We start from the raw sequence: 17975 nt of genomic DNA, 5'->3' as shown, positions 1-17975 counted from the left end.
GAAGTTCATTAGGAAACAAAGAAAGAAAGAAAGAAAGAAAAAAGAGGAGAGCAGCAAGCCCATGAGAGAGAGAGAGAGAGAGTGAGAGAGAGAGAGAGAGTAATCAAAGAAAAATAAAAAGAGTGTGCTGTGTGTGTGGCGTGAGAACAGAGAGACAGCGGTAAAAGGAGAAAGAGGAGAGGGAAGCAAAAGAAAGGGTTAGGGTTTTGTTTTGGTGGCTCCATTAATTCTCTAAGTGATTATTTGATCTTCAAAAAGTATAGTGAGTACAAAACCCACTTCCCTTGATTTATATTTAATTCGTTGTTTTTATTTATTAATTTTTATTTTATTTGATGTTGAATTGATTTCATATTTTCATATGGATGATTGATCGATTTTAATTATTTTGATTAGTTGTGTATGTAAGGTTTAGGGTTTTTAGATGATTGATTGATTTTAACTATTTTGTTTAATTGTGTATGTAAGGTTTAGGGTTTTTAGTTGATTGATTAATTTTAATTATTTTGATTAGTTGTGTATGCAAGGGTTAGGGTTTTTCTATGGATTTATTTTATGGTTGTAATCACATTCATGATTATATGAAATTCAAATTAATTAGGAACCCATAGATAAATTTCATATACTCCACCATGACTCCATGGATTGTTGTTTTATTTGAGTGTTAGTGAGAAAGAGTGCATAAAAAAAAAAAAGAAGTGAGGATTATGAGATTTATTTGAATGCCTTAGGCTTGGCATTGTTATATTTGTTCTCATGAGTGAGATGTTTTGTATATGTATTTTGTTGCCTCGTTCTCATGAGTAGACGAGTGCTTTGATTTACGCGTGTACGTATATGCTAACCATCCGGGGAGTGTGGATCAAACTTGGGACAATATCACCGTGCAAGTTTGGCTTCGGAGCGGTGTTAGATATACGGGAGGCACATGGGATATATGTGTAGGCCGGAAGTGAAGGGCCGAAGTGGTGGAGTTAAGGTACAAAGAATTTAATTATGAGTTTATTGTTATAGTGTGAATTGTATTGATTTGTACATATTGGAAAAAATAATAACTGACCTTGATAAATTATGAAATTTGAGCAAAAGACATGTATACGTGATTCTAGACAACTTTTGTGTTTTAACTTTTTATTAAAAAGATTGATTAGAACTTGTAATTAGATAATATTGGTTATTGTTGTTTTGATTCATTTTAACAATACGGATTTTAGAGGCTGTTTTAACCCACGGAACGAGCTCATTTTTATTGGTTTCGCGTAAACTGAAGTAAAACATTATTATGAACACTTTTTGTGTTTTAAACTTTTTCGATAATAATCATCTTAGGGTAGTTTCTTTTCGTTTTCAGCTTCAGATTTTTCGGTTGAATTCTGTCTAGGTTCTTTTATCAGGTTTTTCTATCAACCTATTTAGTTTCTACTAAATTCATTTGCCTTACCGTTTAGGAAATTTGATTCTGTACAACTTTTGTTCTTTGAGTTTTGGTCAATTCAAATTATTTAAGCATGAAAAGGTGCATTTTTATACTTCTTCAGTAAGTTACTTAGGATTAAGTTATACTAACTTTATTTTTTTTGGCAGAATGGTGTGTTTTACAAACTTTTTTATGCAGGGTTGACCCATCATATTTTTATTTCTATTTTTTTTTATTTTATACTCAATTTATATTTTGTTGTGTACGGGAAAGAAACTAAATGCCATCGTATCTCAGGAAATTACCCAGTCATCTCAGTGCAATTGAAACTACTTGTCTTGTCCCGTAACAAGAATTAAATGTATTTTTTGTTTGTGTCTGGTGGACACGTGGGTGTTAAATCTTGTACTGATACCGGTATACCTGTATACTGACCCGTTTTGTCTGTTGGCAACTCGGGTGCATTCTGTTTAAGCACAGCCAAGCTTTCTTTGCAGGATTAGTTAGGGGTACGGTGGTGATATGGAATAATTATAGTTGTTGGACATGCCTCTTGGATTTCTTTTGTTTTCTTGAGCTTAGGGTTGATATTAGTTTATGTTTTTTTTTTTTTTTTATGACTTTAGTATTGGGATAATTTGGCATGGTTTGTAACCGTACATTATTTAAGTTATTTTGACTATGTATTGTTGCGTTAATGTTGGAGGTATTGGTTAGTTATGAATTTATGGTAGATGGTTTGGTTGGTGTTTAGTTTTTTTTTTTTTTTTTTTTTCACCCATAGGATTTGGATGATGGAATATTAATTGGGGTTTGATCCTAATTTAATATTTAAGTGTCCAAATTTTGGGGTGTAATAACCCCTTTGCCAATATGAGCCCATAAACCTCCAATCCTACCTGATCCCCAGGTAGGACTTTCAACCAGCTTCACAGGACTCTATCTCGAGCCATCCAAGTGTTAATAAAAAAGGGGCATCTGAAACCCCTCGACCCTCGGCCACCTCCGGACTGTCTTCCACCTAGGCACGATCCCACCAAGTATTGTACCTTCTATCAACAACATGCCCACGAAACAGACAGGTGTAGACGTCCCCGAACGCCCCGGGAGGGTGAGCTCCCGTTCCGTTCATTTGGGGTCACTACAGCTCAGGACTCTCAAATTGTTACGGTTCTAAGTCTGAACCAAAGAGTCTAAATCCGGCAAATCGTTTTGAGAAAACAGATTTTTTTGAAAGAAGTGCCAAACATGGACTGCTTTGCCAGATACAGAGTCGCCACCTAAATATTTTATTTTGGGGGAAATTTAGGAAACCCTGACTCGTTTGCCTAAGGCCACGTGTTCGTCATCACCAAAGCTGCCTCGGCTCGGGAACTTGGGTACGATTGGGGAAGGTCACTTTGTGAGCACCCCCGCTCGCTCGATCAAAGATCGGCCTCTACTAACCATGATATCAAATTTTGAAAACATTGTGTGTTCTTATTCCGGTTATTAGCCTAGATTTACTATGTGATGCGCACAACATACAAGTATAGACCGGGTCGCCTGAATTGGAACAAAACATTTCGTATTTGTTTTTGAAAGGTGGTTTGCTACTCGCAAGTAGGCTTAAAATGCAGATTTTGCCACCCTCAGGTGGGCTTAAGAAAAGATGGTTTTGCCACTATCTAGTGGGCTTAAAACACACATTTGATGATTTGTTCCAATCAAAACAACCCAACCTTCACCCACAGGCATTCAAGACAGTTATATCACATAAGCAAATAGCCTCATGGTAAGCATGCTATTCATGGCAGTCACTCACACGCATGTAAGGATGCTAAAGCATAAAACTTACAGAGTACTCCAAGCCAAAACAAAAGCTAATTAGAAATCCATGCATGATCCTAAATATGCTGAAATGACTAATGCAACACATGCAAGAATGCAACTATAGCAGGCTCGGCTATTCTAAACATGGCATATGAAATGCTATAGCTAACATGTATTCAACTTGGAATTGAAAATACAATGCAGTTAGTATGATGCGCCGAGCCCGATGCATGCAAAACAGATGAATGATGCAAACATGCTATCATACTGTATGCTAATTTAAACATGCCCTAATCTAACCATCATAAGCAGGTAAATAAAAGGGAAGAAAGACGTGGGGTTGGAAGACATACGTCACACTCACCCACACTTATTACAATTATGCCCTCGCACAGAGGGTCCGAATAAATAATGTACAGTTCCAAATAAAAGAATAGTACAGTCCAAATAAATATTACAGTCCAAATATGTACAAGTTCCTAATTAATTAACAAATTAACTAAGAAAATATATAAACTGACATGCAAGCTAGGGACTACCCTGATTCCATTCCGGATGATGAATGATGCATGCTCGGGTTGCCTTTGCGCGGAAATCCATGACGATGCCCCAATTAGCCTCTGTTTGCACCTGTTCTTGAAATGCGTGCCAAGCCTCGGAAGACCGCTAATTCTCGATTTGCTGCAACAGAGAGCAGGAAAGGGGCATAGCAATGTATTTTCACAAATGTATGCATGCCTCGATCCTCATGCCACCAATCACGCATCTCGATGCATGATGGCCGAGGGGTCGAATTGCACAATTCAATATAGGATGAATGCGCATGAAAACAAAACAAAACCTAACTCCATCATGGATAATCCGGAGTGTCGGTGACTGGGGGAATTGAGACACGTTCCGTCACTCGGAGTATGAAACGCACCTCGTTTCCCGTGCCCGGGCTAACTCCTATCCCGAACACGATGCAATATGCATGACATGCATGAAATGCAACTAAGATACAATCCTAACATACACAATGTTATGAAATGGCATACGCGATGCATGAGGTAATCCTGGTATACACAATGCGCTAACATACGGCCTAGCATACACAATGCTATGAAATGAGATGGCATACACAATGCAATATGGGCTTACGCCAACATGAGTGGACCTCAGCCACACTCACATAGGAGGCCATCGGATGAAAAAGAAACAACTCGAGACGCGTGCACGCGTGCACGCAAATCGAGGACCGAACTTACGGCACGGAATGCCACTCTAACAAGACATGGAAATACATGGAATATGGCACACTATAATGCAAAAATCAGAGGTAAAATGAGATGCAAAACAGCCCCGAAACCCGGTAAAATGAAACCCGATGCATGGAACGAGCCCCGAAACATGGATTTTGGTGCATGAAATGGCTTATAACTATACAATACAAACATAATTTGAACATGAGATAAAAATACAGAAGAAATGCAGCCCCTAGAGAAGAATTTTTACATTTTAAAGCATGGCCAAATAGTGAACACAAGTTGGGCTAAATTAGCATACAAAAGTGGCTCCACAAGGGAGGCAATGAAGCAAGTGGTAGATGCAAAGCCCAAACAGAAAAAGACCCTTCTACAACACTGAAGAGGGACCAAAAATATGACTACTTACAGTTTATGAAAGCCCCCAAAACAGCATACAAACATACTCAAAATGCCATGCAAGGTAGGGCCCAAAACAGGTTATAACACAAAGTATACAAAGCATGCCTGAAACACGAAAAGAATCTTAATGAAACGTGACAAGGGGGTCAAAATATGTCCACTTTCAGTTCGGACCAAGGTCCAAAAACAGAAGAAAAATAGGCTAAAAAAAATCATGCAAAATGAGGCAAAAACATGGATTTCAAAGCAAGTAGCACATGGGGTATCTAAACAGTGATGAGCCCTTCTTCAATGTTTAATAAGGGCTCAAAATAATCTCACTTACAGTTATTAACACGCCCCAAAACAGATTAAATATACGCCAAAAATAACATGCAAGATTAGGGCCTAAAGAAGAGATAAAGAAGGAGGTTCAAGATGGGGACCTCAAATGACAAAATTCCCTTAATGAAACATGAAATAGAGCTCAAATAAAGGGTACTTTGAGTTTTGGTCGGAGCTCAAAACAGTAAGCAAAATAACTAAAAAAAGATACAAAAAAAGGCCAAAAAGAGGGGAAAGGGTGCTTACCCTTGTAGACCAGTCTTTAACAACTTCTTGGACCAAATTTGTTGCCTCCTAGCCTCTGAGAAGACCTCCAAGCTGCTGTAAATGGAAGTGGTGGAGTGGTGCTAGGTGATGGTATGAAAGTGGGGTAGGATTTGGGTGTTTTTTGAAGGAAATGAGAGAGATGGAGGGAGATATGCATGCAAGAGCCCCTAAGCAAATTTTTTTCAACCCAAAACCAGAGCTGGATGCTTGTTATATAGGCAAAAGGAGGGGAGAAAGAGGGGGAAAAATGGGGGGGGGGGAAAACATTCAAGTTTCCCCCAAAAAATTTGGCCCTCCGGATACAAAATTTGGGGGGTCAAAGAGGTCAGTTCTGAACTAAGCAGGGTGCAAGGATCAAGGCCGGCCAGGTGTTGGAGCTTCAGGTGGCCGGCCGGCCACCCCCCATGGCCGGCCGGCCAGGGGTCAAAAGGGCCAAGGTTTGAAGAAAGTGACCCTAGGGTGGTCAACATTGGCTTGGAAGTGAGAAAAACGGGCGTCGGAGGGCGCCGAAGGAATATAACTGGTTGCTAAAACAATTGCTGGCCTCCCACCCTTCTACGGCTTTCCTGGTGATGAAACAGAGGTACCTGCCAAAACTGAACGAAAACCGATGCAAAATGAATGTTCGGGGGCCAGAACGCGCAGTTCGGGGCCCCGAAAACTGCCTGTTAAGCACCGAAAGTGGCATTCGACCACGAAGTGGGTCTCTCAGACCTCAGTGTCCCTCAAAAGGGAGTAAATAAGACGCATGCCAAAAACCGGAGCAATCGGAGATAGTTAGGCGGTCTCGAACTGAGCCACACGGCCTGACGGCTCCGAAAAACCGGGAACCGGGCTCCGAAATGGGCAAAATGGCCTACAGCCACAAAATGTAGCCCACGGCCACTGAGAGATGGTCTACGGGACCTCTCCCTCCCCTCAGGAAAAGAAACAGAGCAAATCGAGCGTGCTTCGCAAACCGAGGCAAAGCACAAAAGAGTCCGGACGTCCGAAGGCAAGGCTCGCAGCTGAGACTCTGAAACTTTTGGACGAGCACAATATGCAGTATCACCAAGCGCTCAACTGGTGACGTCTGAGTCTCAAGGTCGGTCAAAAATGGGGTGTTTATAGTTGCCCCTCTTTGACAGAACTCGGAAGTCACAAGTGACGGGAGTGAATGTCAAAGCCCAGAGACGACCCATTTTTGACAAGGCCGAAGACTTAGACAAACGTACAAGATAAACAGAGATGTGCCCGCAGGCATGCCCGTAGGCAAGGGGGCAAAATGCAAAGCGATATGCATAGAGCCGGAGGTAACTCAATGATCATGCAAATGCAGCAAGCTGTAATGAAGCAAGTATTCGCAAATAGATACAACAGTTTTAAGCAAGAATGCAAAGCAACAACTACATTTCATGCAGTTAAGAATGCAGAGAATTGTTCAATTCTCGTCGCGTCTCACACAGAGAAGATACGATACCTGCGCGATTCGTCTGGTCCCACCAGTCTCAAATGAACCGTACATACAATATCGTGCCTGCAAAAGAGAGAAATTCAACAAGCACAATATGCTAACAACATATATTCAATGTGATTCCGAAAGTTTGACACACGCAGTGCCAGCGAGTGAATGCATCGCGATGCGAGAAAGGAACGTGCGTGACAACGCATGCTCAAGCATAGAGGTATGGCAATATCAAGAAATGTGCATAATAATGCAAGTATGCTCATGAGAATGCAAGTTATGTGCATGATAGTGCAAAACGAGCATAAATCAAGGTGCCCGTTTGTTACGAAATAACGAGCAAGGAAACGCGTGTTTCGGCGAAGGCGACTCGATCACGGCCTCCGATTCACTTCCTGGAAAGGCTACAACACATTCAAAAAGGATAAATTTTGATTTCGATGAATAATGATGAGACACATGTCAGAACTTGAAGCTGAAGTTCCGGCGGAGGAATTTCGCGACAGAAAGTGCACTTTTCTTGAACTTTTTCAGGTCCCGGGAACTCTGATCTTCCTCAAAATTTGCAGAGAGCTAGGTGAGCATGTGGGGGATACCACCGGCCAGTTATTTTCCCAAGGGGAAGCCACCGGCCACTTTTCAAAAAGAGAATGGCCGGCCAGCCAGAAAAGGTGGCCGGCTGGCCACCTGCCCAAATCCGCGGGCAAATTGGTCTTTTCACCTTCTTTTCTTTATATTCTCTCACCCAAACACTTCGAGCTCATAACCTCAGCCACGAAATCTTCTCCTATTGCTTCCCAAACCATTTTCTCCCTCAGATCTGAGCTTTATACGCATTTTCCAACGCCCCACGCAAGTTGTTTTCGCGAAAACATTCAGTTTCAAGCACTTTGAACCGATTAAATTTTGGTTTCGGGGCTTCTTTTCTCATTTTCGCCACTTGAGGTGAGTTTGTCTCAATATTTGGAAGATTTTCTCGGGGGTTGGCTTTTGTTGACTTTTTCATTTCCCGAGAGTTGACTTTTGTTGACTTTTTCCAATTTTGGCTCATTTTTGCTCATTTTTGCTCCTTTTGTAGATTTTCCGAAATGGCGGGTAATTTTCCTCATGGTGGAGGCTCTCCGAGCGCCAGGGATGATTTTGATGTCATGACTTTGCCTCCGAGGGTTCGACCCTTTATTCCCGAGAGGTATGCCCCGCCGGCACATGTTCTTCCCCGGGCCATTTTTCGTCACTTTACTGATTTTGATGATCGAGCACCTGGAGATCTACTTCTGCGAGAGCTAGAGCATCACCTCTCCTATGAGGCACGAGAGGTATTTACTTCATTTTCTGCATTTTTCGTGCATTTCGTGCCTTTGCCATGCATGAACACACAGTTTAGCCTATGACATAGTACTTTGTTTGTATCCTGAACATGTGGCTTAAATACTTGAATTTCTGAACACTCGGCTCATTAATTGATTGCGAACACACGACACACATTAGTTAAGAAGTGAACACGCGGCTCAAACACTGATTTGTCGAACACACAACCCTAATTTGAAGGTGAACACACAGCACACACTGACTAAGAGTAGAACACGTAGCCCAAACTCTGATTCTCTGAACACGCAGCTCAAATTGATGGTGAAGACATGGCACACACTGATTTTGAACACACAGCCCAAACATTAATTCTCTGAACACACAGCCCAAATTGATGGTGAACGCACAGCCCACACTGATCGAGAGTAGAACACGCAGCCCAAACTCTGATTTTCTGAACACACAGCCCAAATTGAAGGTGAACACACAGCCCACACTGATTGAGAGTAGAACACACAGCCCAAACTCTGATTTTCTGAACACGCGGCCCAAGTCGAAGGTGAACACACAGCCCACACTGATTGAGAGTAGAACACACAGCCCAAACTCTGATTTTCTGAACACGCAGCCCAAGTCGAAGGGGAACACACATCCCACACTGATTGAGAGTAGAACACACAGCCCAAACTCTGATTTTCTGAACACGCAGCCCAAGTTGAAGGTGAACACACAGCCCACACTGATTGAGAGTAGAACATACAGCCCAAACTCTGATTTTCTGAACACGCAGCCCAAGTTGAAGGTGAACACACAGCCCACACTGATTGAGAGTAGAACACACAGCCCAAACTCTGATTTTCTGAACACGCAGCCCAAGTCGAAGGTGAACACACAGCCCACACTGATTGAGAGTAGAACACACAGCCCTAACTCTGATTTTCTGAACGCGCAACCCAGATTGAAGGTGAACACACAGCCCAAACTCTGATTTTCTGAACACACAGCCCAAATTGAAGGTGAACACACAGCCCACACTGATTGAGAGTAGAACACGCAGTTCGCATACTTTTCTTCGCACGCAGCCTATTTACTTGCACACAGCTTACTCATTTCATTGGCACACAGCTCATTCATTTTTATACTTACACATGTATTCATTCTGAATGCAGGTTGGTTCTCGCACTGTGCGGTGATATGGCTCCACCGCTGCGAGAGATTGGTATGTTGAGTTCCCGGAGGCTGTCCGGGATTTAGTAGATCTGGCGAGGTTCGGGGCCTTCTGCGTTGGGTTATCGCGTTGTCTTGCCAGGAGGACACTGATGGCAGATTTGGTGGAGAGATGGTGGGACACCACCAACTCCTTTCATTTTTCCGCCACTGGGGATTTGACTATGACCCCGCTGGATTTTGTTGTATTGGCTGGCCTGGACATAGGAGGTTGGCCCATTCCTTACGACGAGGACATGGGCGAATGGGAGGCCGCTTGGATACATTTGCTGGGGGCCCGCCCGCCTGTTGACAGAGCTTCCGGGAGAGTCTGATACACTTGGTTCTCTTCCCATTTTCGGAGGGGGGAGATGGAGCCCGGGACTCCTGAGGAGGCAGAGCAGTATGCCCGTGGTTTTCTTATGTTCCTCTTCGGGACTACTCTGTTTTCCGATAGAGGGAACACGGTTGGCCTGTATCTATTGAGCGCTCTGGTTGACGTATCACAGGTCGGTCGGTATGACTGGGGTGGCACCGGCCTGGCTACCCTTTACTGTTACATGAGCGCGACCTCCCGCGGGCAAGGAGACTTACTTGGCGGTTATTGGAGAGCCTGGGAGGTACTTTCTGTCATCTTGATTTACATTTCTGCTCCTCATTACTTGTACATTGCACACATAACGCACTTTATAGTCTGTATTTTGCCCTCAGCACTTTGTATTTACATTCTGCACTGCTTTTCTCAGTTATGGGTCTACGTATATTTCCCGGCGTTAGCCCCAGAGTTGGAGGTGTCAGGGCCCCTCATGACCCCGTACTCACTGGTGTTCGAGGGCCAGCACCGGCCGAGACCCCGAGAGACTCTCTTTTATCTACGGCAGTATTTTGACTCTGTGCGAACGACGGAGGTATTTCAAAACTCTCAGTCCCTTCCATTTTCATCTTTGATTTGCCCCGCATATTCCCGATTTCTGATTGGTTTATGCACTTGTTATCCACAGATTACATGGCAGCCCTGGGCACCCTTGGGCGATGGTCTCCGATTTTAGTATGCCGGAGGATCGGGCACCTCCCAGTACAGGATCCTGCTCGAAGGACCGGTTGGTAGAGCATGGTTTCTGGGGGAACGCTTTTTGCGTCAGGTATGGGGGTACATTTCTCAGGACCCTCCCGCAGCACCCCCAGTCAGTATGCGGATTGCTGATAGGCTCTCTTCCTAGGATGTAGTCAGTGCTATGCTGGGTACTGAAGCTTTGCTACATCTCGAGGAGGGGGATTACGCCACTTACCGTCATACATACCTGATGCCTCCATTGACGGGAGTTCGCACCCCGATGATGAGGTCCGCTGGTATGCTATCCTCGAGCCAGGCCCGGGCTCGGGCTGCAGACGCCCCTTCCACCAGCAGGGCTGGTACATTGAGAGGTGGGGGTAGATCGGTTCCTCCGATTCCTCCGACTCCTCCTCATCCTGGGTGGCCGGATATGCCGACTGAGCTGATGAGGTGGTAGTTTGGGACTACCTCTCTGATTCCGATTCCGATTGAGCCTCCGATGCCCGGTCATCGATATGTCGTTGATCCCGACTCACCGCTGGTATGTTCTACTGCTTTTCATCTATCATTCAAATGCTTAGACACTCCTTTATTTGTTGATGATTTGAGCTTGTATTTGCAGCCACCCAGAGAGTACATGGAGGAGGTGATCGGATTGGTGGCCTCCCTCGAGGGCATGGTCTTGCGGAGGAAGGCACAGTTGTCTATCATGGGCTTTCAGGTACCCTTCAGTTTTCTGGCATTTATCATACTTCTGATGACATGTTGATTTCTACTGCATTGATAGGCTATTTGTGTAGAGCACATCTGACACATACCCCGCTTGTACACTGTGTTTACATGCACCCACTTCATGTAGTTTTTGCTTGCATCTGCATCTGATGTACATGTTTGGACTGATGTATTTAATTTGAACTCTTTGTTCTCAGATGCCTCTGGTATATGCTCAGCCGCAGGCCGGGCCACCTGGGCCTTCTCGGGGAGCTGGGCCATCTGGGCCTTTTCACGGACCTGGGCCATCCAGGCTTTCCCGAGGAGCTGGGCCATCCAGGCCTTTCCGAGGAGCTCGAGGAGGGTCCTCTCGCAGACGCAGGGCACATGTTATAGAGGCGGAGCCCGATGAGGAGGAGGAGGAGGAGTTTACAGACCGTCAGTCAGAGACATCTACTGAGGAGGGGGACTCCGGTCTTGGTTCCGGGAGTGGAGGCGAGGCTGAGGGGGATCCTGAGGATGACAGCTCCGACCCGGATGATGATGGTGGTGTAGAGGTTGTCCCGCAGAAGAGGATGAGGAGGGCCTCTCATTCCCGCTCCCGAGGGCATTGATGCTGCTGTTTCCTGCTTTATTTTCCTTTTTGCTAGTAGTTTGTAGCACTTTGCATATTGTTAGGCAGCTTTATTTTCTGTAAAACTTATACCTTTGTTTGTTGTAAAACATGATGGAATGAAACAGCTTTTGAAAAGGTGTTTGTATTTTAAACTTTTAGCATCGTATCGCATCATTTTATTTTGCACAAAAATAAAATTGAATGGGAATGTGCATTGTGTAATCACCAAGTCAGGTAGTGAACCGACGCAACAAACTAAGCAACTCAACTTACTAAGATATAACAGAACCCTAGCAAGTTTACAACTCGATAATCAAAATGCAATAATGTTGACAATTCGATAAACAAGACTTAAACAAAAAAGCTTAAACAAAGAGTAACAACTCAAAAACGCGAAATACGACAGCTCGACAAACAACTCGATAAGCAAAACGACAACTCGATAAACAAAACAACAACTCGATAAACAAGACTTAACAAAACGAAGTGTACTTCGGACGATCTGGGCAACGGAACGCATCCAAAACAGAGGGAAATAGGGGCCTTCGGTACATCCGTTGCATGGAAATGCTTGAAACTTTCTCTCGGAGGGTAAAACAGGGCCAAAGGCATACATTGGAGCATGGCCGGCCACTTTTGGGAGCCGGCCGGCCAGTTTTTTTTTTTTTTTTTGCAGAGAGGGGGCCACCGGCCATTTTTGTAACAAGAAGTGGCCGGCCTGCCAGAAAAAGTGGCCGGCCGGCCACTTATCCCTGCAGCCGCCCAATTTTTGACACTTGTCCTCCTGAATAGTGTTTTTCCCTCTTTAAAAGCCTTAGCTCCGTGCTTTGATTCAATTCATCTTAGTTTTGCACAAAGATGGAGGCGTTTCTCGTTGAAAATCTCACAGCTTGGATCGCTTTTCTAGATGGCTCGGAAAAGTTAAACTTCCGGGGATTCGGCTTGAACGCACTATTCACGCTGAGCCGCACTCCGCTGCATCTCCCTTTCCTCCATGCCGCGGTGAGGTTTTGGAACCCGGTGACGCACGTCTTTAGCTTCGGCGGTCAAGAGGTATGTCCAACTTTTGAAGATTTTCAAGTTTTGATGGAATCTGAAAGTCATGAAGAGATCTTGCCCTAGTTCCGCTTTGGTCACGCCCAAGCTTTAGGGTGAATGTGTGGACTTACCGCGCATGATGCTCGGTCTCTGATCTGTAATGGGGAACTGGATATCCTTGGTTTGATCCATCGCTTTTCTGACGCCGGTGACCGCAGCAACCATTATTGGCAAGGTTTCCGGCAACACGCCCTTTGCTTGTGCTTGTTGTCTCACTTTCTGCTTTCCCCGGGCTTCGGTGGAGCTAGCATTCATTTGATTGATGTTACTCAAGGCTTGAGGGAAGGAAAGAGCTGCATCGCCATGACCTTGGCCGAGACGCTGATGGGCTTGGATTCTGTCTATTGCCAGGAGACGACTAGATTTGCTGGGAGTCCACTGCTGCTGCAGGTAATGTTTCCCACCAATCTTACATATGTATTTGCTCACATCACTCGGCCCTCAGGCTCGGTTTTTTTCTTCTCACAAAACCCTTTTCTCACTTTTCTCTCATCGTACACCTCTCTATTCTTTATTCTCTCATTTTTCATCCCTCCCCCAGGTATGGTTAATGGACAAATTGCAGGTTGTGGACTCTTGCCCGGCCTACTCGACTCGAGGCTATTTCTTTCGACAGCGCCTAGTCGATGCCCCTGACGAAGGGTGGTGGTTTGACTGGATGTGCAATTTGTTCGCAGATCGCATTGCTTGGCGTTTTCTTTGGCTCAACCTCCCGGCAATGAGCTATAGCATGTCCCGGCTAATCGGGATCCAGTTGATTGGTCTGACCCACTGTGTGTTCTACTTTCCATTCTGGTTCCTGCGCCAGTTCGGTCATGATCAGATTTGCTCACCAGAAGAGATTGAGTACCCAGCTGCTTTCCCGGTCCGAGGTGCACAGCTTGCCCGATACGCCACGGCATGGAGGACTAGAGAGCTCTTGGCTCCTGCTCCCACTTTCAATTGCACTTTGTCTGACAAGTGCTTGGATTGGCTCAACGCGGAGGCACAGGTTGGGCCTAGCTTGGCGTCAGAGGCTTCGACCAGCTCTGGGAGGGGGCGCAGGGATACTTGACTTGACTATGCCCCAGATTTATTGCTTTATTAGTACTTTCAAGTTTTGTTTATGAATGTAATAAAAAGCAACTTTGATTGTATGCAAGAGCAGGAGAACTCTGTTTTGAAATCAATGAAATTGAAGGTTGTGGTACTGAAAATTTTCCGCTTTGGTCCAAAAATAGTCTTAGTTGTAAAGAGATTAATTTGAACAAAGTCAACTTTTACAAAAACTTTTCAAAACCATTTTCGATATGGATCAGAACTGGACACGCCTAAGATCTGTCACTGAGATGCACAACCCCGGATCCTTGCAACTGGAAAGTTGCCCCTAGTTTGAAGAGTACCGCGGCGCTGCATGGCAACAGAAAGTTGCCCCTAGTCTGAATAGCTCTGCACCGTCGTGGCAACGGAAAGTTGCCCCTAGTCTGAGTAGCTCTGTACTGGAGATCGCGATAAACGCTGATGGATAAAGATGACCGAGATGGTCAAAATGGACAAAGTTGATCGGGGAAAAGTTTATGGCTGAACTTCAGGGTGAAGCTGCCTACGTATCCCAAAGATGGAAATCAAGCCTTACATAGTTCAGGCTTAGGTTCACTCGGGTATTTTCACTCTCCTTTTACGCTCTAACTTTTGCCAAGGTCGCCCTTTGCGGGTTTTCAACCTTGCGAGCTCAGTTTTTATATTTTCCAATTTTTTGTGCTCTAACTTTTGCCTAGGTCGCCCTTTCGGGTTTTCGGCCTAGCGAGCCTCTCAGGGGTAGTATTTCTTCAACTTGTCCATGTTGATCGGTTGGGAAAACTCTAGGCCATCTAGATCCATTAGAACCATAGCTCCACCTGACCAGATAGCTTTGATGATGTAGGGACCGGTCCAATTGGGTTTGAACTTGCCCCTTGGGTCGTGGATGGGAGCTCGATTGCCCTTGAGCACCAAATCTCCTTCTTTTAGGTTCCTGGACTTAACCTTCTTGTTGAAAGCCCGAGCAATTCTGCGTTATAGCCTTGAATATGGTACAGTGCTTTCAGTTTTCTTTCGTCAAAAAGCATGAGTTCCTCAAATCTGCTCTGCTGCCAATCTGCCTCGGCCATTTGACACTCAGCCAATACTTGTAACGACGGAACCTCAATCTCGATAGGTAGAACGATCTCCATCCCATAAACCAATGAATACGGAGTCGCTCCGGTAGAAGTTCTGATTGAAGTCCTGTAGCCCCACAGAGCAAATGGCAGCTTATCTGGCCAATCCCGGTAGGTTTCCACCATCTTCTGCAGTATGTGTTTGATATTCTTGTTGGCGGCCTCGACTGCTCCGTTGGTTTGCGGCCGATATGTAGATGACTTATGGAAAGCCACGTTGTATTTCTCCAACAAGTTTGTCACTTCCTTCTTGAAGTGGGAACCATTATCTGAAATTATCTCGTTTGGGACCCCATAGTGACAAATGATGTTGTTTCTAATAAACTTTGCAACGTGTGATGCCTTCAACACCGCATATGATTGGGCCTCGACCCACTTCGTGAAATAATCTATCGCAACTAGGATGAACTCATGCCCATTCGACCCTTTCGGAGTGACAGCCCCAATCACATCGATTCCCCAAATTGAAAATGGCCATGGCGAAGTCATGTTGTATAGCTTTGACGGCGGGATGTTCATGCGGTTTGCATGAATCTGACACTTGTGGCATCGCCGAACAAAACTAATACAATCTTCCTCCATGGTGGACCAGTAATAACCCTGTTTGAGGATCTTCCGTGCTAGCATTACTCCGTTCATATGCGCGCCGCATTTTCCTCCATGGATGGCCTCCATCAGGCGCTTCGATTCTTCGGCTTCAACACACAGCTTGTGCATTCCCAGATGACCTCTTTTATATAGCTTACCCCCACAGATGATGAACTGGACGGCCATTCTTCTGATTGCCCTCTTATCCTTGGCATTTACCCCTGGCGGGTATGATTCCTTTTCCAAGAAATTCCAAATGTCAAAATACCAGGGGTTTTCGTCCTGAACCTCGTCTATAGCGGCGATCGACTCGTAGGCTGGCGCAAATTTCTGGTCAATGACGACTGGACGCATCCGGATTCCAAATGGGATGTCTATCATGGAAGATAGAGTTGCTAAAGAATCTGCGAACCTGTTGTTCTCTCTTGGAAGATGAGCAAAGTTTAGCTTTTCAAACCGAGGAATTAGCAAGTCCAAGGTCTGGTGGTACATCATCATCTTTTCTTCTTTGACTTTTCAGTCTCCGTTTGCCTGAGATACAACAAGGTTTGAATCCCCGATGACGTCCAAACGTCTTGCCCCTAGTTCTAGGGCCGCTTCTAGACCGGCAATGCACGCCTTATATTCTGCTTCGTTGTTCGAGACTTTGAACCGGAGTTTGAAGGCTAGAGGGATACAGGAATTGTCGGGTGCTATCAGCAACACCCCTATCCCATACCCGTATTGATTTGACGCTCCGTCAAAGTACATCGTCCAATATTCGTCATCGATGTGCAAAATGGCTTCATCTAGGAATAGGTACTCCACTGCTTTACCTTCTTCGACTGGATGGTCGGCCAAGAACTCTGTCACTGCTCTTCCTTTGACTGACTTGCGTGACACATATTTCAGATCGAATTCGGAGAGCAACAGCAACCAACGAGCCAGCCTACGCCTAAGTGCCGGTTTCTCGAAAAGGTATTTGATGGGATCCAGTTGTGAAACCAACATTACTGAGTGAGCTAACAAGTAGTGCCGCAGCTTCCTGGTAGCCCATACCAAAGCTAAGCAAGCCTTCTCGAGCGGAGTGTAGCGGGTCTCGTAGTCCAACATCTTCTTGCTCAGATAGTAGATGGCCTTCTCCACCTTATCCTCCGATTCTTGTGCGAGCATGCAGCCCATTGTAGTTTCGGTCACTGAAAGGTACAATATCAACGGTTTCCCCGGCTCTGGTGGCGACAACACGGGCGGGTTCTGTAAATATTCTTTGATTTGCTCAAAAGCAGCTTGGCATCGGCCATCCCATTGGAACTTCTTGCCTTTCTTCAGGAGACCAAAAAGTGGTTCACAAGTCAAGGTTAATTTTGAGATAAACCGTCTTATGAATTGCACTTTACCCAGAAAGCCTCGCACCTCCTTTTCAGTCCTTGGTGGTGGCATTTCTAAGATGGCCTTGATCTTTGAAGGGTCGACCTCGATGCCCCTTTGTGTAATTAGCAACCCCAGCATTTTTCCCGCTGTAACACCAAACGTACACTTCTGAGGGTTTAGCCGCAACCGAAATTCTCTGATCCTTTGAAAGAACTTTTGTAAGGCGGTGTAGTGGCCCTCTCTTTCTTTGGACTTGACAATCATGTCGTCCACGTACACCTCAACCTCCTTGTGGATCATGTCGTGCAATATTGTGGTCGCGGCCCGTTGATAAGTAGCTCCGGAATTCTTTAACCCAAATGGCATTACACTGTAGCAGTATGTTCCCCACGGGGTGGTGAATGCAGTCTTTTCTCTATCTTCTGGTGCCATTACTATCTGATTGTACCCTGAGAAGCCATCCATGAATGAGAGCAAAGCATGCCCTGCTGTGAAGTCCACCAACTCATCGATATGCGGTAAGGGAAAGTCGTCCTTCGGACTAGCTCTGTTCAAATCCCTGAAATCCACACATACCCGGATCCTGCCATCCTTCTTCGGCACTGGAACGATGTTGGCCAACCAAGTCGGGTATTCGGATACCAGTAGGGAGCCTGCGTCGATCTGCTTGGTGACCTCTTCTTTAATCTTGAGAGCCCAGTCCGGGCGGATCCTTCTGAGTTTCTGCTTGACAGGTCGGGCTTCGGGGTCAAGGGGGATCCGGTGCTGTACAATCTCAGGATCGATCCCAGGCATGTCTTCGTAGGACCACGCGAAAACATCTTTGAAATCTTTTAATAAAGCGACTAAGCGCTCGCATTCCTCCGAAGACAGCGTGGACCCGATCTGGACCAGCCGCGGGTCCTCCTCAGTACCAATGTTCACGGTAATGATTTCATCCGTTAAGGGTTTGACAAA

The sequence above is a fragment of the Camellia sinensis genome, chromosome 4 (genome assembly GCF_055761805.1).
Source record: "Camellia sinensis isolate YWXY chromosome 4, ASM5576180v1, whole genome shotgun sequence".
Lineage (NCBI taxonomy): Eukaryota > Viridiplantae > Streptophyta > Magnoliopsida > Ericales > Theaceae > Camellia > Camellia sinensis.
This window is presented reverse-complemented; position numbering follows the sequence as displayed.